Source organism: Taudactylus pleione, unplaced genomic scaffold (assembly GCF_031769625.1).
Source record: "Taudactylus pleione unplaced genomic scaffold, aTauple2 ptg000421l, whole genome shotgun sequence".
In the NCBI taxonomy this organism is placed as follows: Eukaryota; Metazoa; Chordata; class Amphibia; order Anura; family Myobatrachidae; genus Taudactylus; species Taudactylus pleione.
Window position 1 is genome coordinate 4,802,356 of NW_028284823.1, and position 24,351 is coordinate 4,826,706.

Consider the following 24,351-nt stretch of genomic DNA (forward strand, 5'->3'; position numbering starts at 1 on the left):
AACTGCATATACCCACACCTTTCTCAGGTGCGCATGCAGGGGGGGTTATCGAGTACCTGGAAACCCCCCTGGCTCAGTGGCAGGCTTGGTCAGGGGGGGCAGGGTGCCTTGTGCCCCCTGGGCTGCTCAATTGCCAAGCTGCAGCTTCCTCAGAAAGGTAAGGGACACTGGGCAGCAGATTCCATGTGCACTAGCTATCTGCATGGAATCTGCTACAAATGCCCTCCAAAAATGGCCGCCGCCTAGGAGGAGACAGAAGCTAGAGGTGCTACTTGACCTCTAGTGTCTGTCAGGGAACACAGCTCTGTGTTACCCGGAAGTGCATGGAACGCTGAAGCCACCGGGAGAAGAAGCAGAATTTCTTGTATAACCCCTGACAACGAGCAGGAGACCCCTGGCAATGAGCATGAATCCCATGGCAATGAGCATAAGACCCCTGGCAATGAGCATGTAAACCCATAGCATAAAACCCTTGACAACGAGCATGAAACCCCTGAGAACGAGTATGAGACCCCTGGCAATGAGCATGAAACCCCTGGCAACAAGCATGAGACCCCTGGCAAAGAGCAGGTAATTGAAAAGTAATTTGAAGCCTTACTATGGGGCATAAAATGGTGTTAGAGGCATAACTGTTTGTGGCATAATGTGTAATGGACATTACAGTGTGTAGCATAATGTATACTGGGCATTACTATAAGGAGGAAAAATTATAATGTAAACTGTCAATGGTGGGTGGAGTCGCATTTTTTAACTGTTCGCACTGGGAGCCAAATTGCCTAGAAACAGGCCTGCATTAGTATTAGGAAAATGCCATCGGGGAGGGCGCCAAAACTGGCAGGTGGCGAGCAAAATGTTAAGTGCACTGTTTCTCCATCTAAACATTACCTCTGTAGCTGCGGCTCTGAATCTGAGAACACAGCAGCTTTCACTGATGACCCCACAACACTCCCATAACATGCCCATGAAACATTCTTTTTGCGTTCACTTCAGGTTACCATCCAGGAACATCCATCACTCCACTGCTCCATTTGCAATGCCATCTGATCCGATCGCACCAGCATCATTGTGTGTACACTCAGGGTAACACATTTGCTGTACTGGCTTTCTGAAGTTCTAGCACATGTGCAGTTGCTACAAATCACATTGAGCAAGTTTTATGCCAAGATGCCTTGTTATGTATATTATTTAAATAAAAACACTTGAAGTACACAATAAAGTGTACATTGCAGGCTTATTCTGGTTAGACTTTTTTTGTCATTGGCTCTGTAACCAATTATTTGGAAACCCCCTTTCAAAATCCTGCATTTGCCACTGTATCTATATATGTATACCCATGTATACACATACCTAAATGCCTAACTTCTATCTATCCATGTGTGTACATTTCTATATCTATGTACATACAGCTTCCTACATGCACATATATACCCGTAAGCTTACCCTTACATACCACTAGATCCATAGATATGTGCCCATGCACATACACATATATATCCCCATCTACCTAATATACAAATGTATACACACACACATATATCCAATTATAATGTACCGACCTACACATACATGTCCATCCACATGTAAATGAATAACCATACATTTATATGCGCCTACTCTATAATACATTGACCCATAACTCTATGTATAAATTAACATATCTAAAATGTATATATATCTCTATATATACAGTATATGCATAAATATGCCACACCTACAACATACATGCCATACCTACCCCATATATATATATATATATATATATATATTGTGATAGGAGCACTAGAGAAGTTAGGGATGGCGTGTATATGTGTCCCTGATTCCTGTAATATGTATTTTAACCCCCAGGAGAAGTCTATTTTACAAATAGATCTGAGTGTCAGCTTTTGGTAAAAGCTGGAGAATGGGTCCTGGGGGTGTGGATGTGAGAGAGGAGGGAGGGCTCCATCCACAGAACTGTTTCAAGTGCTAGGCCTTTCAGCCTGAGAGCAAGCTAATTAGGGTTTACACCTGGAAGTGGCTCAATATAGCTGGGTAAGAGTTTTGATGAAGTGTCTCACATACCCAGGGGAGAACAGACACTGAGGTTTTGTTCTGCGACACTGTGACATTGGCATGTACTATGTTTGTGGTAAGGCAGTAGGCCCTGCCACATGTAGAGATGGAGTTACCTATCTGGTTAGTGCCCAGATGGGCTAGGGTTTATTGTTATGTTTTGTTTGTTTGATTATTGGTGTCACACAATAAAAAATGGTGCCCACCAGCTTGAACGAAAACCCTCGACTAGTGCTGTTTCCTGGCTGCTGTGTGTAAGGAGGTGTCCATCTACCCCAGGAGAGGGGCCCCTACCCCGATCATATCACAATTGGTGGAGAATGCGGGCAATGCACACTGAAAATTGCAGCAAGAGGAAAAGTTCTATATTTAAAATTTAAAGTGACAGACACCAATCTGTTATGTTGGATATCAACTCGTGTTCTGTGAAGTCCATTAAGGTGGCGTCGACAGAAGCTTAGAGAAGCCAGGTTTTCTACAAACCTACACCTAAAGACAACATCCAGGACATTGTTAAGGCCTTGCTTCAATTTTACAAAACTCTGCAAGAGGCTATCAAAGCTCAGCAGGAAACAAACAGGACTCAGCAAATCACCATAGAGGAAACCCGCCAAGCCTTAAAAGACTTGGTACAACAGCTAGTAGTCCAGTTTGGAGATGCTTCCACTGGACTTCCAAACAACACTTGCTGCTTACGGGCCAGTCACTTTCTGCAAAAGATGACCGAGAGTGATGATGTGGAAGTGTATCTTACAGCCTTTGAGAGAACCGCAGAAAGGGAGAGTTGGCCAAAGGAACAGTGGGCAAGTCTTGTGGCACCTTTCCTGTCTGGAGAACCACAAAAATCCTACTATGATTTGTGCCTGGCTGATGCCAAGGACTATGCAAAGCTAAAATTGGAGATCCTAACTCGCTTGGGAGTCACCTCATTTGTTCGGGCCCAATGAGTCCACTGCTGGGTGTTCCAAATGGAAAAGCCTCCACACTCACAGATGCATGACCTCATCCATCTAACCACAAAATGGCTGCAGCCCGAGATACTGACAGGACTGCAGATCATGGAAAGAGTTGTGATAGACTGGTATCTGCGATCGCTACCTGCATCTCTGCGCAAGTGGCTGAGCCATGCAGACCCTAAATCTGCAGACCAGTTAGTCGAACTGGTGGAGAGGTATGTGGTGGCTGCCACATATCTCTCAATTCCGCATCAGTGAACTCCCACATACCTCTCAATTCCGCATCAGCGATCTCCCGTGACTACTGGTAAAACTGTTCCAGGGGAGAAGGGTGCTGGGCGGTGGAAAGAATTTAGGACTGTGGGTTTGGAACCTGGAGATAGGCCAGCCAGGCCAGGAAGGTTCATACCCCATAAAAGACTTGATAATAATTTGATACAATGTTTTTGATGTAGTGATTTGAGCCATATTGCTGCTAATTTTCCACTCACCTCTGAACCTATGCAATGTAATACTACTTCTGTCCATCGCAGAATGTCTTTCTTTGCACAGCCTGCCTGTACTGCTGACCAACAGGCTGGGACAGATAAGCAAATGTGTAAGGTTACTGTAGAAGGCAATCAAGTAGCGGCTATGTTAGATTCTGGCAGCCTGGTTACACTTATGAAAGCTGAACTGGTGAACACCTTTAAATGCAAGGGAAAAACTGTTCGTGTGACCTGCATACATGCGGATACCCAGTATTATATTGCTGCAGAAGTGAACATCGAGACACCATATGGTTCCGCGATAGTCTCTCTGGGTTTGATACATGGCTTAATGTATGATGCAATACTGGGGAGAGACTTCAGAGTCAAAGATGTTCCCTTTTTCTAGTATGATTGGTGAACTACAGAATGCAGAGCACGATGGTGGCTCGCCAACTGATGTGCCTCCCACTGAGGTGGGAAGTGTTGTTGAGCCAGTTGATCATCTGCCTGATTTAGAGGACAGAAGAGAGGTCTTTGCCATGGACCAGTTAAGTAACCCTACTCTGGTAAAAGTGGGAAGATGTAAAAGTGTTTGATGGTAAATCCATAGACCCTGAAAGTCCATTGTCATATCCTCACATGGCAGTACACCAGGATATTTTGTACGGGAGACATCCAAAGGGATTACCTCACATTGCCAAGGAAACATGGGAGGGGCAGTCCAGTCCCTATAAAACTGTAATTGAGCCTAGGAAAAGAAATCCAGAACACTTATACCATGTAAATCCTATCAAACCTTGGAAGGGTAGAGCAGCTCTGTTAGCCATCCCGGCCCCTCCAGTTAATCATGGGCCTTTGGTTCCTGAAGTGACAATAGCTAAAACCCTGTCGACCATTCAACAGCAGGAAGTTAAGGAATTTCTTATCAGAAATAGGGTTTTGTTCTTAGATGTACTGGGCAAAACCACAGTCATTAAACATGACATAATCACTGACCCAGGGGTTAAGATTAACCTAAAGCCATGTAGGTTACCAGAAGCCCAAAGAGAATCAGTGTCTAAAGAAATGTAAAAAATGTTGGAACTGGGTGTAATTGAAAAATCGCATAGTCAGTGGTCAAGTCCCATTGTGCTTATTCCAAAGCCTGACGGGAGAGTACGTTTCGGTAACGATTTCTGAAAATTGAACAGTGTGTCAAAGTACGATGCCTACCCAATGCCAAAGTTGGATGAACTAATTAAAAGGCTAGGGACAGCCAGGTATTTAACCCCTCTAGACTTAACCAAAGAGTATTGGCAAGTGCCGTTAACTAAGAGTGCCAAAGAAAAGACAGCTTTTTCAACACCAGAAGGGTTGTTCCAATACAAGATGTTGTCCTTTGGGTTACGTGCGGCATTGGCTACCTTCCAAAGGATGATGGACAGAATACTAAGACCCCATAGACGGTATGCTGCTGCTTGTCTAGGTGATGTAGTCATTCATAGTCCTGATTGGCAGTCTCATTTGCCAAGAGTACAAGCAGGTTTCCAAATCATTATATTAGGGTGTTGTCTATTATATGATAATTGTTCCCAGTTACTATAAAGGGTGCACCCATGGTATATTCATATGTTGATAATTTTTTTATTGTCTTTTACATATATTATACATTGATTTGATGTTTGCTTTTGAAATGTGGGTTTAGGAAATGTCTTAAACATATTTGTTTAGACAATATATATATATACTTTTCTTTATATACTTTTCTTGTATGTGAATTATCCATATATATTTCAATCAGAAGACTTCCAGTACCATAATGTGGATATGTATGCACATAGATTTTTTTGAAGGAGCATTTATTTAATACAATATAAGAGCTTTATAAAGTGTACTATAGTAGATTGAGTGGGAGATTTATGCAATACAGGAATTTCTTCCATATTTATTTATGAATATTAAAGAGAGCGTAATTGTTTACCGGCAGAGATATTACAGTATGATACTGTTTTGATGATTTGATCTAGTTAATATTTTGCATTTTGCAGCAGTGATTAATTATAGTTGAATTTGTATTTTATATTTATATTTTTCAATAATTAACTCCTCTTATTTTATTGGTATTATTTATTAAAAGTTAAGTTTTAACTATATTTTCTCCCTATAAGTGTGCCCCCACACAGAGTCTTATTCTTTCTCTCATTTTTGTTACTACAATTATTATACATGACTCTGGGTAGCACCACTGACTAAACAGTATTGCTACCATCATATTTATATAAGGTAGTTCTGTTAAAATTGTAATTTTTAGTGATTATTTTTGTCAGTATTGGGAGAACGTAATCTTACATTAAGGTACATTTTTCGAATTACCCTTTGTCCTTTCCTTTGTGCAGTTTTGCCTCAAAACCCCCTTTATATTAGTAATTGTGGTATATAAGTAATTGTGATGAGTGAAAGGATAGTTAAGATACAGTAAAATATAAAAATAGACTAATAACAAAGGACATATAGAAAAATTGCACAGTACAGAATGCACTAAAGATTATATTCATCCTAGATCAAATCACAAGTAAATAATGGTATATTATGGTCACCTAATATATGGCTAGGAACATAAGGCCTGAATCAGAGACGGACGCTCTGAAAGAGGGCGTATTTTTTTTTTGGAGCGACCTCCTGGCCACTCGCATAGCTGTGGGTGATGACCCACAGCTATTGCAAGCAGCAAGGATGATGGTTGCGATGGTCAAGACCTTCGCGACCATCGGGCTTGCGACGAGATCCTTGTGGTATGGTCTTGTGGCCACAAACCCCAGAGAGCTTCTTGCTCTAATAGAGCCAGAAGCTCTCTCAATGACATCACTGGTGATGTCAGTGGGGCTGCCCACAAATGGCAGGCGTTCACTTGGGAATGCCTCCATTTGTGTAGCCACCCCCCCACCATGCCTACAAAATGGGGCGAGCTGTCGATCAACATCGACAGCCACCCCTTTTGTAGTGAGCTACGGAGCGAGTGCTTCTTGCACTCGCTCCAGGGCTCACGCACGCGCAGTGCGCATGCCACGCATGCGCACTGCGCCACCATCGACCTGCTTGCGAGCGCTATGCGCTTGTGAGCGGGTCTGAATCAGGCCCATAGTGTATTCAAAAAGCACAGGCAATATGATATATATATATATATATATATATATATATATATATATATATATTAAATGGTTAGTAAAATGTCTTATTTTAATATATATATATATATATATATATATATATTAAATGGTTAGTAAAATGTCTTATTTTAATATATATATATATATATATACATATATATATATATATATATATATATATATATATATATATTTACTATGTATTTCACATGATTTCTTTTTGATCCAAACTAATAACTTTTATTGACTTTTTTGTATCTTTAAATATTACAAAATGTAGAATAAATGACAATTATGTCTACAGTAAAATGTCTACATATTTTGGTATACTATATTAATTTATGTCAGTTTTCTCAAACTCATCATGTGTATTTGACAAAAAAAGACCATAATTTTAAATAAAAAAATGTAAAACCTTTAAGGTCCATACTCCAAATTGCAATCGTGATTTTTGTAGTCACAAAATATACTTCCAAATACAGTGGTTCAGTACATAGTTAAGTTAATCTATATACGGACATGAACCAGTGAAACAAAGGTTTACCTATTTACTCTGCTTGATTTGTACAGATAATTATTATCCAGGGTCATTGTAATCAGCCCATGTCTCCTAACTGTTTGGAAAGGGACTTCAAAAACAATAGTGAGATAATTAACATGTTCAAGCTCAATAGTTAGATTGGCATCATTCATATATTATAACCTTTCAATAAGTAGTATATTTACTTCACATATATTTTGCCACATTTACCAGACAATCTCCAGAACTATATTCAATAAACTGTGTTATTCCTTTGTAAAAGATAAATTCAGACTACCTGCCCTCAAATACCTTAGATTAATAAAAACTAGTTCACGTATTGATTCAAATTATTAATAATGCATTATATTAACATCTTGACCATTCCATAAATGTGACATATAATGTTATATAACTACAAAGGTTAGGTAGCAATATATAGTAATTACTTAAGGTATTATTGATCATGATGAATAAGGATAGAGAATATGACACTATTTTATACCTATTTAATATAATATAACTGCTATGATGACCTGATGCTAGATTTGTAATCTGCATATTTAAATAAGGTTAAATATAAAAAATATTGTTATTTGAATTTGTCAAATAAATGAAGCAAGTTTCATTGCTAATAAGGTGCACAAATCTGGCTTGGGAGCATAGGTGATATATAAGTAATTGTGATGAGTTAAAGGATAGTTAAGATACAATAAAATATTAAAATAGACTAATAACAAAGGAAATATAGCAACATTGCACAATAAAGAAAGCATTAATAATTATATTCAATTTAGATCAAATTACATATAAATAATGGTATATTTTGGTTACCTAATATATGGCTAGGAACATATTATAATCAAAAAGGACAGGCAATATGTTACTATTATCACCCACAAAGTGACACATTATTTTGGGCCAGATGTTTGTTAATAATTTGGAGCAAGGGACACCCCAACCTTCCTCTTCAGATATCTATGTATCATTTTTTAAAAAGGAGGGCACTCCATTGATCTGCCCTTATAAGTAAACTAATCAATTTTCATATAAACATAGCTTTTCAGTGGAAGCCTCCACCATTATGTTTTTATTATTAAAAAAATTCTAACACATGGGATATCAAAATTATAGATTTTTATTGCACATATATTCATTTAATGAAAAATCTATCTATAGTATAATTTAAAGTTAATGTGTTATGCTTGCTGGTTGTGTCTATGTGAAATGTATATAGTTAGTAACTTACATAAAAAATTATAATTACAATTTTTGATTAAAAAAAATATTTAATGTTAAATATCTTCTGTTTTTATTTATAACATATAATGGTATCAAGTTTTAGCTATTTCATTGGTCACTCATGATTTAAATTCTTATTCAATATATATTTTTTTACAATAGTATATAAAAGTATTTCAATGTAATTTTGTATTATCAGTAAATGTACATGATAATGTTTCTATTCACCAGAACATGTCTCTAAAGCATATACTTCTAAACACATTTTGCTGCTGTAACATTAACAATCATGTAACAAATATAATTAGGTATTTTCAGTCAATCCAAAGGAGAAACTCCATTGTATTCTAAGTTCTCTCCCATTGTCATTAATACATACCAACTGACTCATTGGAGCCAACACAATTGCACTTTAACTAGCAATTAACAAAGATTCAGTAGATAGTTATGCCATTTTACAAAAAACTTTTCCGGTGCTGTTAAAATATATACAGACTACTAACATCTCAAATCATTTGAAATATATTTATTTATTTAACATTAAATAATTTTTTACTCAATTGTTAATCCTGTGTAAATTGTATACATATACAGATGTAAGAGAAATCAGAACTTAACTTTTTATAGAACAACAGTTTTTAGCAGCTGCAACCAAAAGGTAAATGCAGATTCATTTGTATTTGATATTGTGTCTATTGTTATCTTTAGGATTCTTCCATTTGCCGAGCAGCTATCCATGCTGGACTACTAACCAATGATGGGGGACAGGTGACAGTGAGGAAGACTCAGGGCCAGACTAGTTATAGTGGGTCCACAAGGAATGGAATAACAACCACTGACTATGGAACTTGTTCTTGGTCATTTATATTTCTCACAGCAGGTATTCCTCTACCAAGTAATAGTGAGAGACATACTATGGGCTCTGCAACATACTGCTCACAGTATATAGCACTGATGTAATTTTGAGAAATGAAAACATTGCTGTATTGTACCTTGGTATTAATTAGTAATTTTTGTGACCACTTGCTGTTACAACATGAATACTTTATGTTATGACTCAAATTTAGTTTTTTATGTACATTACCACTGCATTGGTTCTCTATAAAGTATATGAAAGTATCTGAATATATATTGAATATATACCTTACTGCATGATTATCTGCAAACAGTTATACTTATTGAAGTTTAAAAAGTGTATATTTAGCATGTGCTTTATGGTAAGAATAATATACTGTAAAATATATTATTTATTTACATAGTATGGAAAATGAGGCACATGGTAATATTTAAAACTTTAAGGCATAAGGGGCTATAGAGCCTCATATGACACACAACTGGGATATTATACAGGTCTCCAAAATAAATAATGTTGACATTCTCAAATCAACATGAATGACCATGACACCATCCCAAAAAGCTGCCTGCAGATTATATTCGTACTTGCAGATCAACACCAGCTGGAGAGCCATAGACTACCACCCATGTCCTACAATTCAGAGACTGATAGTATAGTCCTTATTGCTATGAAATATGTTTTTGCAATTGCCTATATCAACTTTTAGTTTGGCATTATTTAGATTACTGTTAGGTACTGGACAAATGGATAAACCATTCACTCTTTCCCTCTAATAGGCCATCAGAAGCTCACAAATAGAATACAAAGCATTTATCAAAAAATACATTGTTTTACTTAGCTTTGATGAATAAGGATAGCATCCAAACAATAGAGTCTGTATCTGTACACACATCCCATTTACCATGTATCCTCAAATTAGAGACCAATTCACTTCTAATATAAACTTCACATAATGAAGTACCAACCCTACACTTTTTAGATACTTTCCAATCATAAAAAGAGATAATTATGATTAAATGCATTTAGGCAGTTTATTGCAGCAGACTCTAATTATAAAATATGAACACAATGTGGCATTAACACTACATAAAATCTTAAATTATAAATCTATATTGTTTATATTCAAGCACAATAAAGAACAGAATGTAATTTATATCCAAGGCTTTCAATATATAACCTTTATTTAATCTACATTAACAATATTGTTTATTAAAAAGAGAATATTCACTTGGAAATGCATAATTATAGTTAAATAAATATTTTTTTATTTATAACGAAATTGTATCAAGGTTAAGCTGGGTACTCACTGGCCGATATATTGGACGATCAATTGATCGGACAATATATCGTGCCCCTGTCGGCCAGTGTGTACAGACAATATGTCTGTGAACAACGTCGTTCACAGACATATCGCATTGGCTATGCTGCACAGCCAATGAACAGATATGTCTGCAGACTTATCTGTCCATTGGCAAGTGTGTACGGGCGATCAGCCAATCACCTGTACACAGGGGTGCAGAGAGAGTGGGGGGAGCTGTGAGTGGGTACTACTTACCCGACTCCGGCACAGCTCCCCATCCCCAGCAGCCCAGCACAAGCTGCTAAAGCAGCAGCCCGAACAGTCTCCTATGCCAAAGGGGGGAGCGATCATGCTGATTGTGCCCCCCATTGGCTGTGCACCGGACTGAGGGGCACACAGCGCCCCCCTCCCCAGCACCACAAATTTATTTATTTATTTATTTCCGAAGGGGATGTGGTCACACATTCCGCGATTAGGCCACGCCCCCGGCCACCGGAACCTGCTGCAGCACAGATGATGTCGTTCAGTGTTTATGAATGACCATAATCTGCAGATATATCTGCAGATCACTCAATCTGCAGATATATATTTCAGGTGTGTACCCACCTTTAGTCTATTTTCATTGATCACTTATGATATAAAGACTTTTAAATAATAATTTTTTAGAATAGTATATAATAAGTATGTCAAAGTAATTTTTTGTTATCAGTAATTTCACATGAGCATAGATTTAAAGCATATACTTCTAAACACATTTTGCAGCTTTGACATCAACAAATCATGTAACAAATATAACTATGTATCTTCAGTCTATCCAAAGGAAAACACTCCATTGTATTCTAAGCTCTCTCCCATTGTCATTAAAGACATGTCAACATACTCATTGGAGCTAACACAATAGCACCTTCTCTGGTAAACAACAAAGATTCAGTAGTTATTATGCTTGTTTACAGATAATATCTTTCCATGTATTGTTAGAAAGAATATATACAGAATAATAACATCTCAGACAATTCTAAATATATTTAAACATTTTAATTGTACATTGCTTACTAAAACTATAAATATAACAGCATAAACATTGGTGATGTGACATTTATCTTTATAATAGAAGCACAAAAACCTATGCTATCAGTGTATAAAAAAATAGATATAAATATATAGTATGTTCATATAGGGTGTGTACATATCTCTGTGCCATAATTAGGGATGTGTGTCTGGTGATGCCACACAGAACACAAGTTCTCTGGGGAACCACCGCTGCTCCATGACTCTTGTCTTTGGCTTTGGCTAGCAGGAAGCTGCTGCAATGCTGCTGTTCCATCCTTAAGATGCTCCAGACAGGCACCCTAGAGCACATACAGCCAATCGGAGTGTCCTCAGGATGCTCCTGTCAGCACTGCACCTAATGGTGCTGCCGGCCCCTCCCCCTCTGTGTGATATCATAATGTTGGGTGCTCAGGATGCAGGCTGACACAGTGCGCATTTGAGCCCTGTTATGGCACTGATATAGATAGATAACTATTACTATAAAGATATATAGCTATATATGTACATAAACATATTATTTACTTTATTTTCTAAAAGCATACCCTATTATTTATGTGAACACAGTTTATAATAAAACTTTAGGTCATGCATTAGCGCTGCAGGACAGTTGTAAGCTTTAAACAAAACATATAATTTTTAACTTTCATTCATGAGAGAGACTGAAGTAGAGACTGAAGTATTTCTGTTAAAAAGCAAAAATAGACTTTTGGTTCCAGCAGCGATGAAGATGGCTTGAGGGTTCCACCAAAGAGTGTCCCATGCTGGATTCCAGTATTGTGTACAGTTGTTAAAAGGCATAATAGAGATCAAACAGGTCAGGGGGGAGCACTATACAGGATATACAGAGGGGGGAACAATATACATGAGGGGACATAATATTGGACAGACAGATGAGGGGGCCACAAAATAGGATATACAGATATACAGAGATTGAGCCTTATACGGGGCAAATGGAAAACACCTAGGCATCGTGAGTCTATTTTCCATGTCCATTCTTCCTGTGGTGGCAATGGACTGGGGACCCTGGGGCTCTCAGTCAATTAGCAGTCGCTGTCATAGAAACTGCCCTCTGATTGGCTTAGAGTGGTTTGACTCTTAGCCAATCAGTGCTATAGTGCATGAAGCCACATGAGTCCTGCCATTTGGTTCGCTTTACTATATACAGTCTTCCTTGGACCTCTGTAGTCCCACTGTAAAGAACAACATGATTTTGTATATTTGACACATTAACACTACACCCACTACCACCAGGGGTGCAGGGATTAGCCCTGGACTTTAGAAGGTTGACCTCGGGAAGGGGGACTCCATTTTTTGGGGGGTCCCCAGTTTCTAAGGATTGTCTGCCCTGGGACTGGATAATGGAAACCAATGCTGTGTTCCCTCTTGCTATGGCATTACTACCTCAGTTGGTTTAGCCTGGTGCTGGTTTTAAAAATATACAGGGAACCCCATGCCAGTTTTACCCCCCCAATTTTCCTGTATCAGACTAGGACATGTCATGGATTTAGGGGGGGACTCCATGTGTTTTGTTTTTTAACTATTTAATTTTTTTTACGCCTAAGAAGCTTGCACAAATCTTAATGATCTGTGCAGTACTTCTTCCAAACTTGCCTGCCTTAGGTAGATACTGTATATTAAATAGTGAGGTCAATTTCTATGTTGATATTTGGTAAATTTTTCAGTCGATTTCAAAACCTACCACTAGTAAAGCTCTGGTTTCTTTTGATTGCAAACTAGATGGCAAATTGCACAAAAATGCAAAATCAACCAAAATTTACCTTTAGTAAAGTTACCCCCTAGACTCTGAAGTATAATACATTTCCTTTTTTCTTTTTTAGGTGACACACAAAGCGTGTCTATTTGTCAATAAAGACAGTCCATAATGCTCTAATTTAAGTATAGATTTTTTTTCCTGCTTTACCAAATTAAAGAATGGGAACTGGATTATGTTTACATGCTCCATGCCAGCTGGATTTCATACATGAACTGTACACATTCTGCAAGGATCAAGTTTATATGCACCATGCCAGCTGCATTTCAAACTGGACTTACACATTCTACAAGGATTACTAAGGGAGTTCTTTTGTACTATGAAAGAAACAAATTAAAAACCTTTTCTGGGCACTCTTATTGTATGTCTTATGGAAGGACCAAATATAAATCAATAATAAATATTTTCATCAAAGCAGTTTATTGTCCAATATCTTCTGCTCTCTTTCTTATGTCCTAACGAGCCGAGGCAAATATATGGGTTTCACTGTCATATTCCCTAAGGATTGTTACAGAGTTGCAGCTACAGATGTGTCCTTACACATATTTGCTGCAGTCATGCTAAAAAGCTCCTCACTGTGCGCCAGGTCCCAATAGAATCTGCTAGTGCCAGGTTCTCTATTTTGCATTCAATGCGATGTGACTATGATGCACCAGCAGACTGTGCTGATTAATTTGATATGTGACACCTGTATATCTGTGTGCACCTGAGTCCCTTCTAAGTGCTACAATATAGCGGCTGCAGCTTTTTTATTGCAAGTTCTGTTGTGCTTCATATACAGACTCAGGTGCACTCAGATATATAAGTGTTGCATATCCAATTAATCAGCACTGTCTCCTGGTGTGTCCTAGTCACATTGCCTGATGCTAGCAGAGTAGCATGGGACCTGGTGGGTCACTCACATAAGGCAAGTCACTCTGCATGGCATATTGAGACTAGATGTATGAGGACACATCTGTATAGTACCGTAGTTATATTTCACTGATTGCTAATGAGAGAGAATAATTGTTAGTTATTTGTTATCCTATGAGCATAGGGCCTATTCAGACACGCTCGCAAGCGGGTTGATGGTGGGGCATTATGCACGCATGGCATGCACAATGTGCATGTGCAAGCCCCGGAGTGAGTGAGAAATTCACTCGCTCCGGGGCGCACTACAAATGGGGCGGTGGTCACCCACAGCTTAGCGAGTGGCCAGGAGGCCAGTTTATTAAAAAAAAGTGGCCGCACTAATTCAGAGTGAGTGCTCGCTTTTTGCGAGCGGCTCTGAATCAGGGCCATAGTCCACAAATTAGCAGAATTGAAATAAGGAAACAAAAAACAAGTTCTTACATTCACTCAAATGTGTAAATAAAAAGTTTGTGAGGGCGGCCCTACTGATATCACTCTATTAGAGCCAGAAGCTCACTGGTGCTTGAGGTAGATGAGACCCTACCACAAGGGTCTTGTCGCAAGCCCGATGGTTGCGACCATCATGACCAACACCTGCCGCTCGCAAAAGCTGTGGGTGGTCACCCACAGCTTAGCGAGTGGCCAGGAGGCCGGTTTATTAAAAAAAAGCGGCCGCACTGTATCAGAGCAAGTGCACACTTTTTGCGAGCGGCTCTGATTCAGGGCCATAGTCTACAAAATAGCAGAATTGAAATAAGGAAACAAAAAACAAGTTCTCAAATGTGTAAATAAATAGTCTGTGAAACAAATTGCTATAATAATGATACATTGTAATGTGTCCACACACAGAATGGATAATGTGATGTTAGTTCAAGATGGATGTCAAAGAAAGAAGGTAAAATAGAAACATTGGCAGTATCTTTCAATGGCAAAATGGGCTGGAAAATTAACCCATATCATCAGGAGTTCTACTAGAAAAATTGATTACATCCTAAACAGATCTGGATTAAGATTTGTGGGTGCCCCAAGGTAATACATTTGTGGGGGGCTCTAGTAATAAAATTATATAATACCACACAGTACCCCTCTTATTCACATTATGTCAGTGTGCCCCTAGTTTAAACATTATACCATACAGTATGCCCAGTATATCACACAATACCTCCCAGTATATCAGTGTCCACATTATCCCACACAAACTCTTAGTATTATTATAATGCAACACACTGCCCCCATTATGCCACACAATGCTGCCAGTATTAATATTATGCCCCACAGAGCCCCCCCATTATGCCACACAATGCCTTTAGTATTAATATTATGCCCCACAGAGCACCTCCATTGTGCCACACAATGCATTTAGTATTAATATTATGCCCCACAGATCCCCTCCATTGTGCCACACAATGCCTTTAGTATTAATATTATGCCCAGTTTTTCCGAATATGCCACACAATTCAGAATAGATTACCCTCTTAAGCAATCATATGTGGTTTTAGGCAGTGTACAGTCTTCTTCATGGAGCATGGATGTAGAGAGCAGTTGTAGAGAGTGGCCATGAACTCCTGAGTGGGGGGCATGAAAAATGCTAAAAATATTATGTGCAGTGCTGCAAAGCTGTAAAGGGAGTGCCTGCAGCTGCACATGGGGTACAGCAGCTGCTGCACCCACAGAATGGCCCACCCCCTCCTCGCTCTCTGCCCTTGATTTTGCTACCTACTTTACAACTAAAATTGACTCCATACATCAGGATATCATATCCCACCAGTCCCCCTGCTATCCACCTTCTCCTTTCCTGGATCACCCCTCCCCATCCATTTTACAGACTCTAACATACTTCTCCCCTGTATCTGGAGAGGAAGTCATGTCCTTCATCCAGTCTTCACCCCCTTCCACCTCCCCCCTTGATCCTATCCCTTCTCGTCTCCTCTGCCACATCTCTCCTTCTGCCTGCTCCCATTTTACACACCTCCTTAATCTCTCCCTATCATCAGGCACTGTCCCGTCTGTATTCAAACATGCCCTTGTCTCCCCCATTCTTAAAAAACCTACCCTTGATCCTAACACTCTCTCCAACTACCGTCCCATCTCTCTCCTCCCTTTTGTCTCCATGCTCCTTGAACATGTTGTTTACAAGCACCTTACCACCTTTCTTTCCTCCCACTCCCTCCTTGACCCTTTTCAATCTGGCTTCCATTCTCTCCACTCCACTGAAACTGCCCACACAAAAGTCAGCATTGACCTCCTTGCTGCTAAATCCAATGGCCACTACTATCTACTCATTCTCCTTGACCTCTCTGCTACTTTTGACACTGTGGAAAAGCCTCTCCATCTTCAAATCTTTCACTCCCTTGGTCTACGTGACACTGCCCTCTCCTGGCTATCCTCCTACCTCTCTGACCGATCCTTCTCTGTCTCCTCTTATGACTCCTCTTCTCCCCCATAGCCTCTTACAGTAGGTGTTCCCCAAGGTTAAGTTCTTGGACCTCTTCTTTTCTCACTCTATATGTCCTCACTAGGAAACTCATCAGCTCATTTGACCTCCAATATCATCTCTATGCTGATGATACTCAGATCTGCCTTTCCTCCCCTAACCTCTCCCCATGTCTACTCACACGTATCTTCAACTGTCTCTCTGCCATCACTTCCTGGATGTAACAGTGATTTCTTAAATGTAGGCCTGTATTCAATTCCAGGTGAAAACCCGTTGGGGTTAAAAAAAAAGTGAAGACGCTTGTAAAATAGCTAAATTCAATCCATATATGCGGCAGGTGTTTTCTTGATTGTTGGTAGTAGCAGCAGGTGCATTTTTGATGAAGTTTTCAAAATCATTTTAGGGACTTAAAAATATGGTTGCACCCATTTTCATGTACCCCAAATTTGATGGCCATAGTTATTTTTCCCCAAAATAATTGCTAAATGCTCTTCTGCATCACCTTCTTCAAAGCCGCAATTATGCACCTGCCACAGCAATTTGAAAGCCTGACTTCCCTTCAGCAGGCAAAAACGGGGGTACCCATAGTGATCCCCCATGTCTGGACATCTTTAGGGGTGTGATAGGATGCTTTCCCAAAAATGTTCTAATTTTTTGCTGCTCCCAGTTTCTCCGGGTCCCATTTTCGCGTCCTTTGAAATTTAATACAGGAAATATCGGGCATGCACATGATACTTTTCCACCTGGAAAACAGGCGAAGGAGGCAAGAAATCCAGCAGGCGAAAAGTCTGGACTTTTTGCCTCAAATTGAATACGGACCTTAATATATCCAATACTGAGCTGATCATTTCCCCACCCCCTAACATAACCAAACTTCCCACCATTTATTTATCAATTGATGGCACAACTATCTCCTTTAGCCCCAAAGTGCACTGTCCTGGAGTTATCCTGGACTCCACCCTATCCTTCCAACCACATATCTAGAATCTCTTGCAGTCCTGTCATTTTCATCTTAAAAATATTTCCAAGATTAGACCCTTTCTAACCCAGGATACCACTAAAACCCTCATACACTCATTGGTCATCTCCAGATTGGACTACTGTAACATTCTCATATCTGGCATCCCCAACTCACATCTCTCACCTCTCCAGCCTGTCCTCAATGCTGATGCACAGCTCATCTTCCTCTCAAAATGCTCTACATCTGCCTCCCCTCTCCTACAAGCTCTCCACTGGCTCCCCTTCACTTTTAGTACCCAATTTAAGGTTCTCACACTCACTTGAAAAGCCCTCACCCATTCCTCTCCCATTTACATCTCAGATCTCATCTCCCTTCTCTCTCCTGTCTGCCTTCTTTGTTCAACAAATGCACGCCACCTCTCATGCCAATTGATTACTTCCTCCCACTCCCACCTCCAACATTTTGCCTGTGCTGCTCCCCACCTTTGGAACTCTCTCCCTCTTCCCATCAGACTCTCCACCTCTCTACAATCATTCAAAGGGGGTCTCAAGACCCACTATTTCATCAAAGCTTTCAAGCTTTCATCTTAACTTGCTGCTACATACTCCTTCCTCCCTGCCTACCCCATCTTTGTCACACCTGTTTGTCTATACCTCCCCTTTAGAATGTAAGCTCTTATGAGCAGGGCCCTCTACCCTCTTGTGCTCTTCCTTACTCTACTTTCATATACTTCTTACTCCCCACTAGGGCACCTAACACTTGGATACTTTGCTTTGTTGCTTATCTGGGTGTTATGGTCATGAATGTAGCAATGTATATTATCCATGTCCTGTATTGTATTGTACTGTAAGTCAACCTATTTGTTTATGTACTTTGTACGGCACTGCGGAACACTTATGGTGCCATATAAATACATAATAATATTAATAATAATAATAATAATAATAATAACTTGAAGGCAGGGAGCATGTGTACTATGTTATCTGCAGAAGGCACCCTACCTCCTGCAGATCATATTCCTACCCACAGCAGCTGGCACCTATGAGGATAGACTTCCTCCTTAGTGCACATGACCCTAGACCTCATGTCCCCTCCTTTCTCCTGCTGTACAGGGGGCTTTGGTAGCCAAACCGGAGACAATGTTCCTTTTAGCTGCTCAAGCCAGGCCCCTGCTGGGCCCCTCCAAAAAGCCCAGGCCCCAGTATTTCATACCCTCTCTCTTGGTGCCCCTGTCAGGGAAATATTAGATCATCCTGATTACAAAGTCTCCTGTCGAACACAATATACCACTTATGAAGTAATAAGTAAATAACATACATTCTATTATATGCAAAATATAGTAAGCAATATGTACAGTAGTCTTCTTAAATGAGATATTGAATAGGGGAGGCACAGAGAAGAGTTACTATGGAGCAGGTAAGTAGGTAACAGACATTTTCAAAAAATTTATAATTAGGATCATTGTAGTGAGCAATTTTGGTTTATCATATGTTGATTCTAGACTTTTTACCTTATAACAATATACTATAACAATATAATTGTCTACTACAGTATAACATATAGAGAAATGGACTTCACTGGAATTCTTAGCTGCCACCAGACTAAAGCAGCTTATTTATTGCTAACATAGATGATACATCCAGAAACAGTGCCGGATGTAGACACCCCCGTGGGTTCTCCATTCGTTGGAACTCATCACAACAGCAGCAATTATTCCTGCTGGATGGCTGATGCTGTTCTGGTGTGTTCATCATTTATTTCTACTGCTTCTAGCTAATCATATAGAATCACTTCTGATTTTACAACGCAATGATGGATATTGTACAAACACTGGAGTTTCATGCAGGAGATCGACAATGAAAAGGTTGACAATGATTTAGTTGACACCAAAAGGTCGACATGAAAGAAGGTCAACATGACAAAAGGTTGACAGTACAGAAGGTTGTCAGGTACAAAATGTCTTTAATGATGTATACAGTCCCCTAGCACTGAAAACCGAGCACTAGTGTGTTAGCTAAAAAAGGAAAATGTAAGCATGAACAGTATAATAATACAATTCATAAACAGAATGTTTACAGTCATTTTAGACTTTGGAGAAGGGTAAGACAATAGGAGGTCCAGTGGCTGCTTGGTGAGAGGCCACTTATACCCTGATTGGGCTGTGGTTCCTGCTATAGCCTATCTGTCCTTTTCTGAAGGCTGATAGTCATGCTGCATTCCTCTTCTTCTCTCAGATTACAGCAGCTTGCAGCAGGGAATCAGTGTTAGCCACATCACCTTCTGATGCCAACAGACATTGGTAATTCTTTGTGTCTCTGGTCACGATCACTCCAGCTAGTGCCTGCTTGTATGCTCCTACTTCAACCAAAGCTTTTCACATCACTAAGGATGCTTTGTTAAGAATAGTTGGTAGGATTTAGTATGCTACTTAAATAAGATAATTTTATTTGAAAAAAAATAGATATGGCCAGAACCAGAAGTCCAATAAAAAGCAGAAACCTCATGTTCCTCTAAGCCCAATAATAAAAACATTTAAACATTTTGTAAAAACTGTTGGGCTTTCTTCAAATTGAAAGTGATATTTATGAATGCATAAGATGTATATCTAGTAATGATGTTTACATTTTTATAAATGCTTTTAGCTCGATATCTATAATGAGCCTACATGGTTCTAGGGTTTTAAGTTACCAATCCATCTTGTCTTGTTTTTCTTTAGAGGGGTCATCAGGTCTTCTCCTCTCCATTGGGGGTTGTTTTTTGAATACCGATGAATTTTAATGCTTTTGCACCCTTATTATGTTTTCTGTGAAGTGGGCTGATAAGCTGTGAGTTTTTAGCGCTTTTCTTATATTGTAGAGATGTTCTGAAACTCTAGGTCTAATTTTCCTTTTTGTTTGGCCTACATACTGGATGTTGGTCAGTTAGGTTTTCTTGTTGCTTAGCTTAAATGTTTACCTGGGTTTCCAGGGGAAGGAGCAATACATTAATGGATGGTGCTATTTAGGTCATCTCAGGGTGAGTGTGGGCTTATCTGGTGACTTTGCAGTCTTGATAAAGGTGTCTTTAAGACCAAAATGTTGACTGACTCCTTGTATTGATGGACTTGAGTTAATAAATTGTGTCTATTTTTTCAATATGGTGAGTGCCCACTCCTCCTCTGGAGGTATATATATATATATATATATATATATATATAAAATCAGAAAACCTAGCACTCACCATGTTTAAACACTCACAATGATGTATAAATAAACAAATAATGGGGATTTGGTTCATGGATTGATCAATGCATTTAAGCCCGCAGCCCACGTCACGGGACCCCACTTTTCTAGAAGTTGCGAGTGTAGTGGATTTCTGACTTTGTTTATGCGGTTAATTTTTTATTAACATTTTGTGATCACAGCTTTCCCATGCACCCCATGTGCAAACTCATTTATTTATATTAACCTGTGTCAGCTGTCTTTTTGGTAGTATATATAGAAGCTATGTTAGGTGACTGCCTTACCTTTAAAAGCCATTAGCTGGCAGGTGAGCTTTAAACCAGGTAACATTTTTCAGTCTAAACTATGTGATAGCAGCTACCAGGTTTCCATCAGTGTGACGGATAGTGTAGGACCTGCAGAAAAGTGAGGTCCCGTGATGTGGGCTGTGGGCTTAAATGCATTGATCAATCCATGAACCAAATCCCCATTATTTATTTATTTATACATCATTGTGAGTGTTTAAACATGGTGAGTGCTGGGTTTTCTGATTTTATTTATTTAAGCAATGTGGTCACAGGCCACTTGCACCCCTGTCCTGGGAATGGCGAGTGCAGGTCTGCACCCCAAATCTAGGAGTGGCGAGTGCAGTGGATTTCTGACTTTGTTTATGCAGTTAATTTTTTATTAACCTTTTGTGATCATAGCTTTCCCATGCACCCCATGTGCAAACTCGTTTTTATTAACCTGTCAGCTGTCTTTTTGGTAGTATATATAGAAGCTATGTTAGGTGACTGTCTTACCTTTAAAAGCCATTAGCTGGCAGGTGAGCTTTAAACCAGGTAACATTTTTTCAGTCTAAACTATGTGATAGCAGCTACCAGGTTTCCATCAGTGTGACGGATAGTGTAGGACCTGCAGAAAAGTGGGGTCCCGTGATGTGGGCTGCGGACTTAAATGCATTGATCAATCCATAAACCAAATCCCCATTACTTATTTATTTATACATCATTGTGAGTGTTTAAACATGGTGAGTGCTGGGTTTCTGATTTTATTTATTTAAGCAATGTGGTCACAGGCCACTTGCACCCCAGTCCTGGGAAAGGCAAGTGCAGGTCTGCACCCCAAATCTAGGAGTGGTGAGTGCAGTGGATTTCTGACTTTATATATATATATATATATATATGTAAATATATACACAGGCAGACGACCGGCACTCTCAACATATAGACAACTTGCCAGGGTGCCTTTCCAATGAGATGTATATGCAATGCAAAAAAGGCAGATGGCACTCCTGGACTCAATAATAAATCAACAAAGACTCTCCAAGTAAGTCAACGTTTCAGAGCCTAATAGCTCTTTTATCAAGACTATATCAAACAAAATACATAAAACACATATCATATATACATACCGTTTATCTGTGACACACCCGTGCTCGTCCCACGCTAGCTTGTCGGAGTCCCGATGACATCATGGGCGCCCTGTGCGCCGCGGTCGGTGACTCACTGGGGGAGTGGCCATGACGTGACCCATCACCTAGGTGACCAAATAGAAGCGGAGAAATACATAATAATGTCATAATAGATTCAATATAACTAGTTATTCAATATAACTTGTCATTTCATGAAACTCAGGCACTATACCAACTGGGCAGTTATAAAGACATAATCATTCGTCCTGCAGATAAAGGAGGAGGTATTGTGGTGCAGGACCTTGTGGCATACAAATCAGAGATATACCGCCAATTATCAGATACGACTGTATATGAATTATTACAAACAGTCCCCACTGTTAAATTCAAAATTGATCTATGGAATTTGCTTGATCATGCGGTTGACAATCGGATTATTATACCTAGTACAAGAGATGCTCTGAAACAAGAATTCCCTAAAATACCGGTACTTTACACCATACCAAAATTGCATAAAAATGATAAAAGTCCACCTGGCAGGCCAATCATTGCGGCCAGAGATTCATTATACTACAAAATATCACAGTTTTTGGATTTTTACTTGCAACCATTATTGAGCAGTAAACCAGCTTTTTTGAAAGATACCACTTCTTTCATTTTGAGATTACAAAGTTTGTCACCATTACCGGCCAATTATCTGATGTGTACAATTGACGTGTGTAGTTTATACACCAGTATCCCACATATCAAAGGGATTGAAGCCACTTTGAATTTTATTAACAATCATGAGAAGTACACAGGTCCTGATTCTAATTGTTTCATTTCCTTACTGGAACGCACCTTGGCCCTCATTCAGACCCACTCGCAAGCGGGCGCACGTACGTTAGGCGTACGTACAAAAATATTTAAATTCAATGGCTCGCTCGTATTTTCGTTCGCATCTAAAATTCCTCCCTGAACTCTGACGACCCCTCCTCTAACTAACGAGCGTACGAAATAGCGAGCGTACATCCCCGAAATGGCTTGAAAGGAACGCACGCACAAGTATAAACAGGAAGTGGCCTTGTCAGATGTCGATTACCTGCTCCTTTATTCTGCCTACCTCCATCAATCGTATCATGCCAATCAATGTATCAATTAGCTTAATTGTTTGTTTTTTTTCAACACAATGCAAGAAACTTTACTCTTGTCCGTGTTTGTGTTTACCCGCAGAATACGTACGGATGAAACATTCGCTTTTATTGTTCAAAAAACATGTGAACCACAATTAAACAATTGTACTATTGCTGTGGATCCCCGCATATTTCCCTGGGTTCATTTCTTTATTTAAATTTGCTTACGCATGTCACTGCATCAAGCCTATCCTAACTCTCCAGAGATTTCTGGCCCTGTCGAACACATGACTCATACACTAACCAATAAAATTGCTCCTGTTAATTTCCAAAATACATTAGCCAATCAGAAAATTTTTACACACTTTATCAAAAATGATTTTTAAGAAAAACACCATTGCCATCATGAGAGCCTCCGCATTCACCAGGCGTGAGCTGCTGGTGCTTACGGAGGTCATGGATCGCCGGATCACCAGCCAGCCTCAACCCATGACCAACCGGCAGAAGCGCTCCGCGTATGCGGAGGTACGGTCCCGCCTGCGGTCCTTCGGCTAACACCGCAACATCGGGCAGCTGGAGCGCAGGTGGTCCGACCTGCAACGGCGAACGCCCCGCTTGCTGGCATGCTTTCGCATGCAGATCCTGGCAAGTAAGTGTTATGTATTGTGGTTTTAATGTTTGTGTTTGTGGGGCAAACTGTGTGTGCATGTTTTCCTGTCTGTTCTATTTATTATTTGTACTCATATCTGCATCTGCATGTTTTCCTGTCTGTTCTATTTATTATTTGTACTCATATCTGCGTCTGCATGTTTTCCTGTCTGTTCTATTTATTATTTGTACTCATATCTGCGTGTGCATGTTTTCCTGTCTGTTCTATTTATTATTTGTACTCATATCTGCGTGTGCATGTTTTCCTGTCTGTTCTATTTATTATTTGTACTCATATCTGCGTGTGCATGTTTTCCTGTCTGTTCTA

General features: G+C 39.5%; 1 pseudogene; it reads left to right on the plus strand.

The window, feature by feature from the left end:
- The window catches only part of LOC148506209 (uncharacterized), a 167,200-nt pseudogene that overhangs the window by 60,512 nt on the left and 82,337 nt on the right, over positions 1-24,351 (plus strand).